This window comes from Labeo rohita, chromosome 1 (assembly GCF_022985175.1).
Source record: "Labeo rohita strain BAU-BD-2019 chromosome 1, IGBB_LRoh.1.0, whole genome shotgun sequence".
Classification (NCBI taxonomy): Eukaryota; Metazoa; Chordata; class Actinopteri; order Cypriniformes; family Cyprinidae; genus Labeo; species Labeo rohita.
In genome coordinates this window covers 5,527,461-5,546,017 of record NC_066869.1, presented here as the reverse complement: position 1 = coordinate 5,546,017, position 18,557 = coordinate 5,527,461, and the positions used below count along the sequence as shown (strand labels likewise).

Genomic DNA, 18,557 nt, shown 5'->3' with positions numbered 1-18,557 from the left:
TACAGCTCTTCATTTTTACTTTATGTTACCATTATTATACCATGTGGTAACTCATTTTATTTTGGAAACCGATTGCTTCAAACCATTTGAGTTAAAAAAAAAAAAATGTGTTTATATAGAGTTAGTTTCATTTGAGTCCACTAAAAAATGATTGTCATTAACTAACAATAGCACAAATGTATGTACTAAAGTGCTTAGTAGAGACTGTCACTATATCAGCAACTCCACATTTACTCTCTTTAAATAAAGCAGCAAAACATCAGTGCTTGCGCCTCTTTCTTTTTTGAAGCACAAGCTCTACTCTCCAGCACAATGGTGACCCACAAAACTAAATTAAACAGATTAGTTTAAACCGATTAACAAATTAAACCTTATCAGTTAATGACTTTGCATAATTATTTTTCTATAACATTCTATAACTTTCTATAACTTTTTTGTTTAGTTTGATAAATCTGTTAGACTGTTATGTTTTACCGTACATTACTATTTTTTGTCTTGAATTAACAGTAATCTACTGGCAGCTATGGTTGCCAGCATATTACTGTTTTTCTATAGTGTGTTGCCGTAAATTAATTACAGTTTATTACTGTTAAATTACGTTTCATTTTGTTTTTGTTTTTTTGTTTTTTATCTTACCTCTTTAACCCTTTAAACCCCACAGCAAAATCCTCAATTTTAAATGAACACTTATAATGTGTCAACACTACAGAGTGTTTGAGTAATACTGAATTAGTGCCGAAGTTAATGAGATAAGTGAGCATTAGTGATGAACACCTGCTGTTAACAAATAGAATCACTGAATAAAAGAAAAACACAAGAATAACTGACTTCAGCCACAGCCTTAGATGAAATCAACTCAAATAAAAGAAGACATTAAATCTCTCAAGATTTGATTAAACAACTTCTAAAACAGCATTACCAGCTTAACTTATTACCAGACTGACTTTATTTCTGTCAGATGTCTACAAAAGAGAGTTGCAGTGGTTTTGTTTATTTATTTATTTTTTATTTTTTCCTTTCCATCCTTTTCTTTCACTACCACAATGGAGATCAGTGTTTGCTTTAGTTGGGCTCTTGAACCTTGGCTTTTTAGTAGAATAAGTTGACATATACTTGCAAAGTTTAGAAGAGTGTTAGAAGATACGATACTCTAATGACTAGTTGACATGCAGTTGGAAAGTTACTGTTAGTAGAATGTCTAAAGTGGACTATCAAAATAAAGTGTTACTATAAGTATGTTTTTATCAAAATTTTGATTAAAATATGTCAGATCTACAAGTTATCAACATAACACCACAGACACTAATAAAGTGTGACACATGAAATTGTCAGAAATTAACCAACTTTAAGGAAATTAATAAGAATGTATTCACCATGCAGATCAACAAGCACCTGCGATGACCTTTACACACAGGAAGTTGCCCAAATAGATTTCGGTTCGGTGATTTATCAGTAGTAGTGTATAAATGATAAATGTATGAACAAATATTTTTATGCTGTATTTAGTACAGCATACTCTACTTTGTCTCTACTTTTGACACTGCCCTTTACAAACAATTAATTTTTAATTCTCATTTTAATGTTCAGGTCACATGATTTCTGAGTTAAATGTCTAAAAACAAAGTTGACCCTTTTCTGACTGGAAAAAAAACGTATTCTGTCAAAACTTACTACAGAAATTTTAGTGAAAACTCACTTTTACAGCAGCACCTTTCTCTTCAGAGCATAAAAATTTATTAACAACCAGGCTTTGAGAGGCAGCGACATCAGCCAATCAAAAATAAAAAACAATTAAAAAAAAAACTATTCATAGAAAAGGTGGGAGTATGTTTGCTGGCTAACACTGGAGGGAGATATGCACACTAAACACTGGCATCAGCTGGTATATAGTAGGACTCCAATCATTCTCATGTCTGTTATTTGTAGTTGAATATGAATCACAGAATCACTACAATTAATCAGAAATACAACTAAAACTTTACAACTTTACATCATTAAAATGCTATTCTTGTCATTGAAGCTGAAGAATGAAATCAGACACAGAAGCTGTGTCATAAAGAGGGTCTCAGATTATGTAAACATTATTCACCTGTATAGTGTCTAAATCATATTTAACTATCTGCTTTTTAGAAACAAAAATAATATCAATAGTAATGCACTTCCGATGAAAGCAGGTGAGTGTTCTGGATAAAAATGTGAGATTTGTCTGTACAGTAGAGCTGATGTTGTTCTTTCTTTCTTTCTTTCTCTTTTTTCTTTTTTTCTTTTTTTTTTGACCTGGAACATTTCTTCCAATGTTGACATGATCTGTTGTTTGTGAACCACAACATCATCTATCATCTATCTATTTCAGTTCATGCATATGCTGACAGATAAATAAGGGCTTTATTTAATTATTTAAAAACTTTAGTCTTGACCTCAACAAAGCTTGCACTCTTGCTTCCCAGGGAGAGAGAGATATAAAAAAGATGCTGTTCATTTCACTCTTTTTACCACTGTAGTAGGGTGACAAACTGACTAAAATGCACATGCTCAGATGTCACAGTGTGAAGCTGCAGTTTAATGATGCGTATTTTTCAAAATATAATTGAGCATTGTCTAGCAAAACCCATCCACACACCTGTAAACCCAGCATGTTTCATCTGGCTATGTTTGTGTGTGTATATATATATATATATGCTTAATACTGAGTGGATTAAAACAAAGTATATTACTTAAAGTGTCGATAAAGAAAATGAAAAACGGTGTAAAATCGTTAGCCGATTTTAGCTTCAAGGCTAAATGCAGGAGTACATATGAACCAGCAAATAAACCAAACATTTTGCTTTATTATTGCATACTTGGTTATATTTAAAGCATTCGACAATTAATCTGCTCATGTGTGATTTAATTCTCACCTTTTCAGCATCCTTTGGGTTGATAGCCATGGAGAAAAATGCAGTCCTTCTCACCCGTTGAACCGAAAATTCAAAATTAGCAGCCTAATCCACCTGTTAGTCTTTTAAGTACATTATACTTAAATAGATCTCTTAAAGGCACACATCCAAAAAGCCTTGTAAAGATTACTCAATGTTATACATACAACATTTAATTGTAAAAAACACGTGTTTGAAACAATTTGATAATAAGTATGTTACATACATAGATTTATTTGTTGAAAATATTAATATTTTCGTGTTACAATTACAACTCCACTGAGTCATTTTTCTCAGTGAGAATGAAGGTCACACACATCCTGTGCCTAAGATTACCATGGCAACCAGGGGCCCTCCTCACTGAGAGTAATATGTATGTGTGCGTATGTATTTACCAAATGTTTGACTTACATGGAAATAAAGGAGGAGACTTTTTGATGTTTATGCAAGACTATATAATGTCACAACTTGCCACAACTCGGGTAAAGACATTCTCGCTGGTATTTTAAACGTATTGCTTATGATTAAACCTGTTATATTGTTTTATTAAACCGAAACCATTTCAAATGGTAATTTGTTTAAACCTCTTTTAAAATAAGACTTATTTCTTATAACCTATTATCTGATCCTGAAAGAAACTTCTACCAAGCCTTAAATTGACCGAACCTGACTGATCTGATTAGGACATCACCAGGGATTATTGAACTGCTGACCTCTATCCATCAGGTGAGAGCGATTTCATTAACAATGGAGTTGGCTTTTTGCAAGTTAAAATGTGGTTTACCTGGATCGATTATTCACTAAGAATACTACAAGTCTCATTGCTGTCTGTCTGCCTGCCTTCCTGGTTTTACTTATAATATCTTAATCTTCTGAATTGTACATCTTTTTTGAGACTAATTCTTTCTGTGTGGTTTTGCTTTTTATATTTTGAGATTTTGACAATATGATTTCATTTGTTTTTCTAAAAATGTTTCTGGAAAATCTAAACATCACATCCAGAAAACACAATGAAAATCCAAACTATAAATAGTTAGGAGAGAAACCATACAAGAACTTTATATAAATACTGTAAATGAGACTGTACAATAAGTTAATAAATACTAAAATAATGGATTTTTTTTGCATAGCAGAATTACATTATTTAGCTCAAATAATTTGTTTAGACCATGCAAAGGTTTTCATAGTCTTCAACAGTAACATACTTATACGTGTACTCATATTGTGTTTTTTCTTAGAATTTCTAATGTGATGTGCATGCTTTTGTTTCTCTTTTTTTGTGTGTGTGTGTGTGTAGTTTCCCACTTTTGTGTGACTCTTGTGTGAGTTACTAGGAAATCGCTGACTGTTTAACAGATACGCTTGGGTGAGATGCCTCTAAGAGTCCTGACTTGACTTGAACTGAATGCAGCTTCATCTCATCATCCAAAAAACATTTAAATACTTAGATGTGTTTACAGTGAAATTACTGAAGATATTTTAACTTTGTCATGCTGAAGTGAACCACTGAAGGCTGAAGGACAATGGCATATGTTAAAGAGCTGCTTGTAAACTCACTGAAGGAACTGGTAAAAGATGATCTAAAGATGTTTCAGTGGTACCTAAAGAATCAAGAGCCTATTTCAAATTCTGAAATGGAAAATGCAGATGTTTTAGACACAGTGGACAAGATGGTGGCGTCTTTTGGACCAAAAGAAGCTGTGGAGATCGTGGTGGGCATCCTGAAGAAGATGGACCAGAATAATCTGGCTGAAGATTTGGAGAACAAGCATAAGGAAGGTAATATATTAAAATTAAATTGAAGTGCTTACTTAATGTGACACTTTCAATGTGAAGTACAAAATGACTGTTAAACTTAAACATTTCTCTTTGCTTAGCTGATATGTTTTTGTAATTGTATGTCCCTTTCATACATTTTTATTGTTCTCACATGTCAGACAGGAAATATGATGGCTTCTTCCATGTTCTTCAATTCAAAAAAGATGGAGGGTAAATATTGATCACTGTCTGTACAGGGAAATACATATAGGTACTCATGTATGTACAAGAGAAAATGCAGCTGCAAGCATTAATTAGAAGGTCAAGCATTAGTTAAATATTTTGATGCACTAAAATCACTTTTAAATGTACTTATTGTGTAATATAATAGCTTAAAACATTTTACTAATAGGTGGCACTGTCACCAAATTTGTATTGGCAGTGGATGATTACAGTGACAAAATCCAGTTAATACTCTAGGAGAAATTGGAAAAAGTAGGTTTTTCAAGAAGAAGAAAAAAAAAAATCACCCACATATTTAATGCTGCACAAGCCACAGCATTTCTGTGTTTTCTACACATATTAGTGATGGGTCGTTCATGAATAATTCATTCATTGTGTCCACAACAAATGATAAAAGGCTGTATTGTAATGATTTTATTCTTTGGAATATGATCAAAGGATTGAATAATTGGAATTTTTAGGGAATTTGGCTATTGCATATATAACATTTTAACTAAAATAATACAAATAAAAAAATAATAATAAAAAGACTGAGATTTGATAAAATGATTCAATCTTCTCTTAATACGTACTACAGTTTTAAAGGGGTCATCGGATGCTAAGTTCACTTTTTCATGTTGTTTGAACATTAATGTGTGTTGTAGTGTATGTACAAATCTACCCTATAATGATAAAAATCCATGCAGTGGTTTTAATTAATCTGGAAAAATAATATTCCCTTTTTTAAATCGAGACATTCTCAGATGCCTGTTGTTGTGGTGTTACACAATAGTTGATTGACATGAGTGTCTTACCTCAGATCAACAGTCCCACCTCCATTGTTTTGATGCCAGAGCAGGGATGTAAGTTACATGTAAGATATAAGACAAGAATTGAGCGATTGAGGTGTTGTGTTGCTGGATGTAGATTGTTTATCAGCCGCTGAAGATGCAGTAGATTATGTTTGTTTGTGAAGGGAATGTGCCTCCCGATCTACATAGGTCCATCTATGTTTGTGCGAATCATTCGTGATCCAGCTTCACTTACAGCAGAAGTGAGTATAAGGGTTTTTTGAATCTTTGAATCATGAATCTTTGTGATCGCCTTTCCTAATAATGTGCTAGTGAGCAAGTTTAGCAGCTAAATGGGGCTAAAGTAAACATGCTCCTTACTCCACAGAGAGAAGAGAGGGGCGGGGCGAGCAGAGCACATTTGCATTTAAAGCAGCCTCGACCAAAATGGGATGATTTTTGCAGAGCTGATTTTGGCAAGGTAAAAAGGGTGTTATTTTACACAACCATTGAGAATTTTTAACCAAAGTATATTATAGACTTTTCATTAAGACCCTAAAGAATCATATCAACTTGTGGAAAATGGGCATCCGATGACCCCTTTAAATAAAATCCACTGATTGTTTATCAGGGAAATCATAATGGTTTGCTTACCCTTTGCCATATGTCTTTCAAAAAGCCTCAACTGCAGAGGACCCTACAGCTGGTTGTCATCATTACAGAAAAAGTAGCCTCAAACTGAAGAATAAGTTACAAGAGGACTACAAGCGGATATTGGTTGGTAATTCGCAAACAGGGTCATATGCAATATCTGAGTAATATTTACACTGATTTATATGTGGTGGAGAATGAGACGGGAGGAATAGTGAGTGAACATGAGGTGAGACAGATTGAATCAAATCACAGCAGATTTACTGCCGTGGACACAGCCATACAGTGCAATGACATGTTTAAAGTTCAGAATGATACTGGTCAACAAAACAGAAAAATATTGATGATGGGAATCGCAGGTGTAGGAAAGACCATCTCCATTAATAAATTTATCCTTGACTGGGCTGAAGGAAAAGAAAATCAGGATATAGTCTTGGTTTTTCCACTTCCATTCCGTGAACTGAATAGGATAAAAGAAATGTGCAGCCTCATGGAACTGCTGAACCAATACTTCTTTAGTGGATCTGAAGAACTGTCCTCTCTTCCTGAAGATGGGGTAAGGTCATGTTCATCTTTGATGGGCTGGATGAATGTCGCTTCCCTCTGAAATTTCATGACAGTGATAGATTTATAGATCTTCATAAAAAAACAACAGTGAGTAAGATAGTTACAAACCTGATCAAAAGGCGTCTGGTCTCCTCTGCTCTCATCTGGATCACATCCAGACCAGCAGCAGCAGGTCTGATACCCAGAGACTACATTGATCAGGTGACAGAGGTGCGAGGATTCAACGATGAGCAGAAAGAGCAATACTTCATCAAAAACAGCAGTCCTGAGGTTGCTGGAAACATCATCCGTCACATCAGGAAATCCAGGAGTCTGTACATCATGTGCCACATCCCCATCTTCTGCTGGATCTCTCTCACTGTTCTTCAGCCTCTGCTGTCTCGAAAGAGCAATGACAAAACACCCACAACTCTCACAGAGATGTACACAAGCTTTTTACTCTCTCAGAAGCAACAGATGAAAACAAAATACTGTGATGATCTTGAACCTAAACCCAAAGTCATGTCTTTTGATGAGATTATTCTGAAGCTTGGGAAACTGGCCTTTAAACAGCTGCAGAAAGGAAATCTGATTTTTTACAAAGAAGATCTTGAGAAGTGTGGAATAGATGTCAGTGAAGGGTCGGTGTACTCTGGGTTATGCACTCAGATCTTTCAGACAGAAAAAGCTGTGTCAGAGAGAAAGGTTTATAGCTTCGTACATCTCAGTGTCCAGGAGTTCCTTGCTGCTCTCTACGTGTTTTTCAAATACAAATGCTTTGGAAGAAATGCTTGTCTTAAATCCTGGATGAAAAAATTGACATGGGAACTCTCCAAAACATTATTTGACCTTCATAAAGCTGCAGTCAACAAGGCTTTACAGAGCAAGAATGGACACCTGGACCTTTTCCTCCGGTTCCTGCTGGGTCTCTCACTGGAGTCCAATCAGAATGACCTGAAGGAACTGCTGCCAGAACTGGAACTAAAAACAGAGAACATTAAAGATACTACTGATTATATCAAAAACATAATAAAGACTGAAAAATCAGCAGAGAGGACCATCAACCTATTCCACTGTCTAAGTGAACTGAAAGATGACTCTGTAGAGGAAATCCAGAAGTATCTGAGCTCAGGAAATCTTTCAGCACAGAATCTCTCCTCTGCTCAGTGGTCAGCTCTGGTGTTTATGTGCTGCTGATGTCAGAAGAGACTCAAGAGAAGTTTGAACTGCAGAAATACAGAAGATCTGGTGAAGCACTGATGATAATGATGCCTGTGATCAAAAACACCAGAAGAGCGCTGTAAGTACATGTATATGTGTTTGTGTCTGTGCATGTTTGTCTGTGTGTAACGGAGGCCAGCGGTAGGTGCTGTGCAGGTAAACCTCACTCCCCTGATTTGAAAAGGCGCTCTAGCGACTGATGCTAGAGGCTGCAGTCTTTAGCCTCTTTGTTAGTGTGACCACCTCCCATGAACCAGGTTTGAGACCTGCTCGGAGCTCTGTGCGAGTAGGACCCGGGAAGAGGGGTTACATATGTATATATAAAAAGTTCTGGCATGAAACTCTAGATGACGCAGTCTGATAGGTCTAACTCAATCTGACATAATGACAACATTTACATGAAGGCAGCTGGTTGATTCGCAACATCAGTACATGAGCTTTGAGGACACGTCAATGTTTCATTAGCTGTGCTGACTGTTGTAGTATTAGGTTTTATTCGATAACATACTATGTTAAATTCAATGAGCAACCATAAACAGTTTACTCTAAGTTGTCAGTGTTCTTCATATGCAGGAGCAAAATATTAAGCATATTAGCAGCAGAATTTAGCATACAGCTAGAGCAAAACGCAGCATGTAATCGCTTTGAAGACACGCCAATAGTAACGGACATGAAACAGGTTAAATGACCTGTAAATAAGCATTCTTATGTATGCATTTCAGTGGAGATTCACCAAATGCAGCGGCACAATGTCAGTGTTCACATTCTTTATTTTTAACATTGATGATTCATTAGCTGTGTTGAGTGTTGTAGTATTAGGTTCTATTCGATAACATAATATGTTAAGAGCTAAATTTGTGCAAGTTACTAAGCAAAAAAAAAAAAAAAGACATGTAGCTAACCACTGCTTTTTTTGGCATTGCCAGACATTGAAAATGTGCACAAAGTAAAACTTTACTTTAAAACTTGACAGATCTAAAGGTCAACAAAGCAGGACCAAAGAGTTACATATCTTTATTTTGACATCAAACACACAGACATTAATTTTAATTGGAGCCATTATGTACTGCAACACTTTTGCTGACATGTTTATAATCACTGTTTGTTCATAAAAAATGTGTATGATGTAGGTGTATAGTTTGTGTGTGTGTGTGTTGTTCTTGTTGTTGTTGTTGTTTGGTAAATACTGTTAACTTATTAAGCAGTGTCTCAAACTTTTTTTCTTTTTTGGAATGTTTGAAACTTTTTTTTTTCTTGGTTGTTTTTCCATGACATTGAAAAGTGAAAGTAAAACTTTCTCAAAAGTTTGTTGTGTTCTAACAGGAAAGAGTTCCATGTCTTTATTTTGAATCAACTTGGGACAGTTTTCTATCATTATGTATCCTTTTAAACTTATATCATGTTTGCAAAAATGTGGTGATGTAGGTGCTGTTTAAATTATTGTTGTGATGATGGAAAGGGGAGTTCTCAATACTTTAGCTATTTTCCTATAGTCACCATTTACTTCACTATTTTGTGAAGCTCGACAATCTTTTGATACACATCATTTGTTCTTTGTGTTATCTTATATTTATTCTGTGTAGAGTTCATGTTTTGATGTAATGTTTTCTAGAAATTATACAAACCAGTGTCCCTATGGGACAATGAAATGAGCTCCCCAATAAAGATGTTTTCTAAAGAGTTAAATTATTGAATCAGATGAAAAAAATTTAAACTAAAAATGCCTTGTTAAAATAAGCATTGTGAATAATCACAGGATTTAGCTGTCATTGTAGTTTTAGCTTTGCTTCTACTATATCACTTACATATATCAGTTACTACATTTTTTCCCCCAAAACTGTGTTCCAGATGATAAAATCTGTCTAATACATATTCCATCACTATTTATTTTTCTCCACACAGACTACAATCCTGTAATCTTACTGCCCAGCATTGTAAAAGTGTGTCATCAGTTCTACAATCCTCAAACTCTGTCCTGAGAGAGCTGGATCTGAGTAGCAATGACCTACAAGATTCAGGAGTGAAGCTGCTCTATGATGGACTGAAGAGTCTGGGCTTTTAACTGGTCTCATGATGTGTTGAATGCAAAATTATACAACTACACTCCCTAAAAGAAAATAAATAAATAAATAAAAATGCCATTTAACCATTTAAAGTGTAGTTATGTAGTACACTAATGTGGTACTTAACAACGAAAAACTAATTTATTTAAAACATTTTCAAATCATGGTAATTTAGTATACATTTCAGTACATCTACATTTAAATAAAGTATACTTTTTGTCTGTTTCAGTATACTTTGTCTGTTTTATGACTGTTTCAGTGAAGTTAATTTGTTTTACAAGCAATAATAGAATTGTTAAAAATATAAAACTGACAGTAACCTCAGTTCCTGAAAAATACCTAAAGAAACTACTGCAATTTTAACCCTCCAGCCAAATTATTCAGGAAAATATATTATAAAATGTGACATAATTAAAAATTAACAAACTGATAATCATTGGAAGGCTTGTCCATCTTGCCACATGCTGAGGATACTTTATAATGTGACAAATAATCTCATTGTCCCTGTTGATGTGTGTCTGTAGGTTGTCTGGTTGTATGGTGACAGAGGAAGGCTGTGGTTTTGTGTCTTCAGTTCTGAGTTAAACCCCTCACACCTGAGAGAGCTGGATCTGAGCTGACAATGACTTGCAAGATCCAGGTGTGAAGCTACTCTCTGATGGACTAAAGAACCCTAACTGTCAGCTGGAGAAACTGAGGTGTGTAAGAATATATATGGGACAATGTAGAGTCAACCTGACATAATGTTGACATAATGTTGATGTGTATCTGATGATCTGACTGTGTTTGTCTGTAGGTTGTGTGGCTGTATGGTGACAGAGGAAGGCTGTGGTTATTTGTCTTCAGCTCTGAGTTCAAACCCCTCACACCTGAGAGAGCTGGATCTGAGCTACAATCACCCAGGACAATCAGGAGTCCAGCTGCTCAAACACAAACTGGAGGATCCAAACTATAAACTGCAGATACTCAAGTAAGTCAAACACTAATAGTGACATACTGTACTGTGTGTAAGGAAAAAAAAAACTTTTTGGGGACACATGGGAACATTTCAAAAACATAATATAATACATAAATTAATGTCTAGGAATTGGAATAGTTTGGAAACTAACAATTTAGTTTGATCGGTTTTAATGGTTTTGGTTCTAATTTTGATTCAATAAATGAATTGATTTGATATTATATTTGATTCTAAACTTTGCACGTAAAATGAAAATTAAACTGAAAAATAAAAGGAAATTAAATGATTGATTCACACACCTAAAGTATTAGTTAAATCAAAAATCACAGAAATGTGCAGTGGTGTATCAGAGTAAAGTGTCTTTATATAAATGTTCTCTCCTGGTATTTTAGAACTTTTTGAGTCTTCTGCTCCTGATATGTCAAATGATCTTGCAATGATGGTGCAAACTGTGCATGATTATAAGATAATATTAAAACTGTAAAACTGTTCTGTAAATAATACTGACTGTGATAGCTGCCCTGACAATCAATGTGAGAGAAAAGTTCAATGTATGTGCTTGTGTGTTTACAGTGTGGAGTGTGGAGGAGAAATCAGAATGACAGCAGGACCACACAGATGTAGGTTTAAAACACACACACACACACACACACACATTTCTTCATGGCAGAAAATGTACAGATGCGATAAGGTTTTTATGCCTAAAAATGCAGAAAACATGTTTTTGCATTTCTTTCCAAACATTTACTATTTCTTTTCATTTAAACCAATAAGTTCCATTTTGGTCTCATCCAACCACAGTACACACACACACACATGTTGTGTTTCCATCTTCATGGCAGAAAATGAACAGATGCGCTAAGGTTTTTATGCCAAAATGCAGAGTTTTTCTTTCTCCAAACATAATGCTTTTCATTTAAACCAATAAGTTCAATTTTGGTCTCATCCATGGACAGAATTTTTAGTTTGGCATTTGTTTTTTTTTTTTTTTTTTTTTTTAGCAAACTTTGAATTTGGTTTTTTTTTTTGGAGACCAGTGACTTTCTTCTTGCAGCTCTTCCATGCACACCATGGTTGTTTAGTATTCTCCTGATGGTGAACTCATGAACATTAACATTAGCAAATGTGGGAAAGACCTTTTGTTGCTGAAAAGTTACATTGGGTTCTTTGCAACCTTGTGGATTATTACACGTCTTGCGTTTAGAGTAATCTTTGTTGGTCGACCACTGATGGGGAGGGTAACAATGGTCTTGAATTTTCCCCATTTGTACACTATATATATATATATATATATATATATATGAATAAATATATATGACATGAAATTTCAGATGTCAACTACTAAGTAACAACCCAAGTAATCGATACATGCAAAGAAAACATACCAAATAAGTTCAGAAATTAATTTATGATTAAGTTATCTGTAATAAAATGGAATGACACAGGGAAAAAGTATTAAACACATAAAGAAAGGGAGTTGCAAAAAGGCATTGAAAGTCAAGACACCAGCTGAAATCTATCAGTAATTAGAAAGCAATCCCACCCCTTGTCAATGAAAATTAATATTAGCTGGTTCAGTTGCAACTGATAGCCTATAAAAAGGTGTCTTATTACCTAAATGTCAAACAAGAAACATCTCATGATGGGCAAAAGCAAAGAGCTCTCTCAATACTTTTGCAAACTTATTGTTGGAAAAAACTGGTGGCATTGGTTACAAAAGGATTTCTAAACTTCTGAATGTTCCAGGGCCAAAATCTAAGAATGGAAAGAACATCTTTTCACCATAAACCAGCCACAACCAGGTGCTCCTCACAAGGGGGTTGGGCTTGTAATGACATCTGTTGAAAATTTAATGTCAACAGCACCTTTAGAAATATATTTACTAAAAAAAATGGTGACATGTTTAATACTTATTTTACCTGTTACCTGTATATATTTTTTTATTATGTGTTCAGATGCCTGTGATCTCACACTGGATCCAAACACAGCACACACTCAACTCATCCTGTCTGAGGGAAACCAAAAGGTGAGACGCGTGTTAGAGCATCAGCCATATCCTGATCATCCAGACAGGTTTGATGAGTGTCTTCAGGTTTTGTGCAGAGAGAGTCTGACTGGACGCCGTTACTGGGAGGTTAAATGGAGCGGATGCGTTGATATGGCAGTGGCATATAAAGGAATCAGCAGGAACGGAGTAAGAGAATCTTGGTTTGGATACAATGACAAATCCTGGAGTCTGTACTGCTGTAAAAAGAGATACACTGCCTGTCATGATAATAAGCTAACAGACATAACAGCCCCTTTACATCGCTCTACCAGAGTAGGAGTGTATGTGGATGTGTCGGCCGGCACTTTGACCTTCTACAATGTCTCTGACACACACACACTCACACCCATACACACATTCAACACCACATTCACTGAACCCCTCTATGCTGGATTTAGGGTTGAACTGAACTCTGGTATCTTTCTGTAAGCTAAAATGCTATTTAAAATACAACTGCTACTTCTTCTGATTTCTGACTCTAACTCCTCCTAGAGCTTTAAAACTCCAACCACCAGCTTAGCTCAGACTAATATGACTTGGTGTGCTATATCTTTTCAAATTGATTGGATTTTCAGTTTTCATTAAATGACAATTGAACTGTAAAAAATCCCATAGACATTGATGGAATGTTCAAATGAGCCAAGACTATTCAAACTGTCAAAATTCAAATTTAAGCTCCCAGAAGCCCTTGACAGTCAATCAATAAACAGACAATTCAATACAGTTTACAATATATCATTATTATTATTTACAATATGATATTATTATACTTTAAATTATTTAACATCTTTCCATCAAAACATTCTTAAATACATAATTTCAGTGTTAAAGTCATTATTAGCTCATGCTTTTTAACACTGGAGTCTTTATGGAATTATATTACCTGAATCTATAATTCTAAGTGATGGATTTTTTTTGTCCTACCTACATTTTATGTTACTGTTATGTTGCTGTTTCTGTTCATAGTTTCCATTCTGTATGAAATGTGTTATATAAATCAATATTAAATAAATATTATTAAATAAATATAAATAAATATTTAGGACTTGAAATCAGAGCAACATTATATACTGAGTCCGATTCTATCACCCAAATGATGAACAACTGTAAATTTAAACTGTAAATAATGAAGATCAACAAACCTTTCTGAGCTTCAGTCTAGTTGTTACTTTTACATATTCCAGATTCTTGTGGTTATTCAACGCTTCCAGTGAATGTTTATGTATTTTTCATTTGCATTAAAATGTTAGAGACACTGTTTGTTTGCTTTTATGTTCCTCTCATTTTACTGAATTAAATATGCCACTTTATATACTGTTGGCCTGTTTACAGCATCAAATAATAAATACAAATGCCTTTTAAATGAAATAGCTATTTTGTCTGAGATGTATGTCTGTATGTCACTTTGGTATGTGTAGAAAACTCCAGCAGCTTTCAACTTTTGACAGTCTGTTAGGAGATTATCTATTTGACAAAAATACATTCAGCAGAATGTCTGGAAATCAGAGAAATGATCACTGCTTCATGCTTCAGATATCAGAAACTTGTTTGACAACATACATAAAATACTAACCCCTAAACTCTCTGAAACCTAACCTTATTCTTATATTTTGACTGCAATAAATTGTATGTGTGTGTAGTAAATGATAGACCAATCTAGACTTATGAAGACATACAACAATAACACTGGTATTGATTAGACTATTTGTAAGAATTACACGAAACAGGAGGACGCCTGTCATGTGTTTATCTATGGGAGAAGTTATTTTTAAGGTTGAATTGTTTGAGCAGTCTAGAAACACAACAGCCAACCAGAATTAGACAATCAACAGCACAAAAAAAAGGCTGCTGCTAGAGACAGACATGTGGGATAATGTTTGACAAGAAATACACCCTTATTAAAGCAATTAAAATTTACATTTCATGAATGACTGCCACTTTAACTGACTCTTATTTTTACTGCGTGTTCAGTGACTTCACGCTTTTGAATGTGAGAAATATGGCATGCGCCACTAGAGGGAGACTTTCAGACTAAACATGACATTAGTGAACAGTGTCACATTCGTTCTCATGTGTGAAACACAGAGCTGTGCGATAAAAGCTGGACATTTATTCTTACATTTTGACTAATTTGGGTTTGGTGATGTGTAGGGGTGTTTATCTCTAATTTTCACCCTTGCCTGTTTATGTCCATCAGGGAAGCTCTGATATGATAATCCCACATCTGTAAATGGCCAGTAATTTCTTTTTTTAAATATAGTTTCTTAATGAACGTTTGGTCCTGTTTTGTTTTCTTAATTTCATTAAATCGTTACAGCTATTTATTTATTGGTTGGTAATAGTTGATGATGTTTTGTTGTTGATTATATTAAGGTGTTTTTCCTACAGGACTCTGTGTGTGTGTGTGTGTACTTGTTTTTGCTACATTGTAGGGACCGAATGTCCCCACAAGGATAGTAAAACCTGAAATTTTTGACATTGTGGGGACCAGCCTGCGGTCCCCATGGGTACAAAAGCTTATAAATCATACAGAATGAGATTTTTTGAGAAAGTAAAAATGCAGAAAGTTTTCTGTAAGGGTTAGGTTTAGGGGTAGGGTTAGGGTAAGGGGATAGAAAATACAGTGTGGACAGTATAAAAACCATTGCACCTATGGAGAGTCCCCACAAAGATAATAAACCAGACGTGTGTGTGTGTGTGTGTGTGTGTATATACACATACATTCATACATAGACCTACCTATATTCCTTTATGTTTAATAAAAATTAATTTAATTTGTTCATGTATTCTCTCATGCTGTTAAGCTACTACATTTAAAGCAAACACCTGATGTTGGTGAAATATTGATGCATTTGTAAAAAGAAATCATTGATATGATGCTCCTTAAATAGCTCAAAACATTGGTCTGGAGGATGAGACTTCAGAATCTGAATATCACCTGTGAAAACCTGATGTCTGTTTTGAAGAAGGTAAGACATAATGCATTGAAAAATACTGAAAAACATGTTCTTCAGACATTTTATATAGACTCAGTGCTGTCATTCTAGCATGAACTATATCAATACTACAGACTCATGTGTTGTTCATTTTACTGGCGTGTGTTAATTACATCATATTTTATAGTATATAGTTTACATTTATGTTATGTTCATTTCTATTATGGAAGTAATTTGGTTATCAAACTACATCTAAACAGAAGCAGGTTCTGTTTTAGGGTTAGTTTACTTCAGAGCTATCAGTGGGTGTGAAAGATTGTGCACAAAATTATTATTTCACTAGTTGTTTATAAATATTTATCTGTTTTATTATTGTTATTTTTTATTATCTTTTTATTATTACATTATTTATTTTTTAGAGTGTAGACTGACACCACATTGCACAGGTATGCAGGGGCTATTTTGTGCAGGGGCTTGAAAGCAAGAGTAGCAGAGAGTAATGTTTTTATTTTTTATTTATTTATTTATTTTTTTACTGTAAGCACTGTAGTGCTCCAGATCAACTCCATAATAATGGAAATAACAATAATCCAGTCAAAATGATAGCTGGAATTACTCTCTCAAAATCTGCAGTGGATAGAAATGATTTGCTCTTAGCTATGGAAGCCGTTTCCGCCACTAAATAAAAAAAAACAAAAACATATTGCGACTTTTTATCTCACAATTCTGAGAAAAAATGAGATATAAACTCACAATCGCGAGTTATAAAGTCAGATTCGCGAGATATAAACTTGCAATTGCGAGAAAAAAAGTCAGAATTCTTTTTTCTCACAATTCTGACTTTTTTTCTCGCAATTCTGACATTTTCTTCTGACTTTATATCTCACAATTCTGACTTTATATCTTGCAATTGCGACTTTATATCTCGGAATTCTGAGAAAAAAAGTCAGAATTGTGAGATTAAAAAGTCGCAATATTTTTTTATTTTTTTTTTTTTTTAGTGGCAGAAACGGGCTTCCATAGGAGTGAAGAAAATAAGGTTTTACATATGGAGAAAAACACATGCAGTCAGAACAGGAAAAACACTGTCAGATGATACTCCAGTCATTTCTTTTTGAACCAGAAACTTTGTAATGAGTTGGAACAGGTAAAACAGCAGTGTTGAATTTGGGTTTTGAAAAATGGTAAAAACCATTAGGACATTTTTTGTTCTTACTGTAAACTGAAACTGTAACAGTCTCGCAGCAGAGATTTTTGTTTGGTTGTCAAGGACTGGGTGTTGTGTTGACTGGTTGTTGAGAACCCCTGGTCTAGAGAACATGCTGACATTGACTGACCATGTATGGCATCCCAATTATTCATTTAGTGTGTTTTGTATGGAAAATGTAAACGTTCATATATAGAATATATGTATTTACAAGCTTGACAGCTTCTTATTTCTGCGAAGAAGAGCTGCACTACATCTAAAGCTGATCTCTGTGAAGAAGGGATACTGCCTCTAAAATGAGTCTGATGGAGGAGATGGAGAGGGACAGTACAGCATCTCCAGATTCCAGCTGTGTGTCTATGAAGAGTAACAGATCTTGGATTTTCCCCTCTATTCAGTCAGCAGTGACCTCTGACACCAGTATAACAACACTGAGACATATCTCATGAAGCACATAAAAATATTCTTGTATAAATCCAAACATATCATAAAATTTTTTCAATAAACAAAAATCTGCATACAGTGCACAGACATAGTGGCAGTGCAGTATGCTCTCTATTTTAAGTTTCAAGATTTTGTAATTAAGTTTACAAGAAGTTGTAATTCACAACACTTGTCACAGTTCTGTTAGTTTGGATTTTCAGTTTGCTTCCTTTTCCTGTTGTCATGGTTATTGATTTGATTTTGTTATTATGTTCAGCTGTGTCTTGTTAATTATTCTTGTTCAGTCTATTTAAGTTGGTGTCTGACAAAAAATATTCATGTGAACTGTATCTCACTGATGCTAGTTTCGCGAGACCTGAGTTTGTATTTATTCATTTTATTTTATTTTGCTTAGTAAAACAATATTTCTTTTGAAATCCTCCGATCCTCCTTTTCTTTACAATTGCTTGTTTTGTACTTCTAATTTGTGACCGATGTTTTGTTTTGCTCTCTCTGCGCTTCCACGTTTGTTACTTCTCATGGGTTGTAGATATTGATCCATTTTAATGATCAATATCACATTTTTAATGAATGTTAGTGTGGCTCTGTGACCATTTTTAAATGTTTGGTGTGTCTGGTGTCTTGGTCTAGTTTGAATTATGGAGAACGTTTCAGGATCACTCCAGGACTGCGAAAATGTAGGTCTCCACACAACTCTGACATGTACTAGACACAGTTTAAAAATGGTGTCCATGACACCGTTCTAATGTCTCTTGCTGTGTTTAGATGCATATGATCTCACACTGGATCCAAACACAG

General features: G+C 34.6%; 1 pseudogene; it reads left to right on the top strand.

Moving 5' to 3' along the window:
- Positions 1–6,388: 6,388 nt before the first annotated feature.
- Positions 6,389–13,708, top strand: LOC127161201 (NLR family CARD domain-containing protein 3-like; annotated as a pseudogene).
- Positions 13,709–18,557: the final 4,849 nt, after the last annotated feature.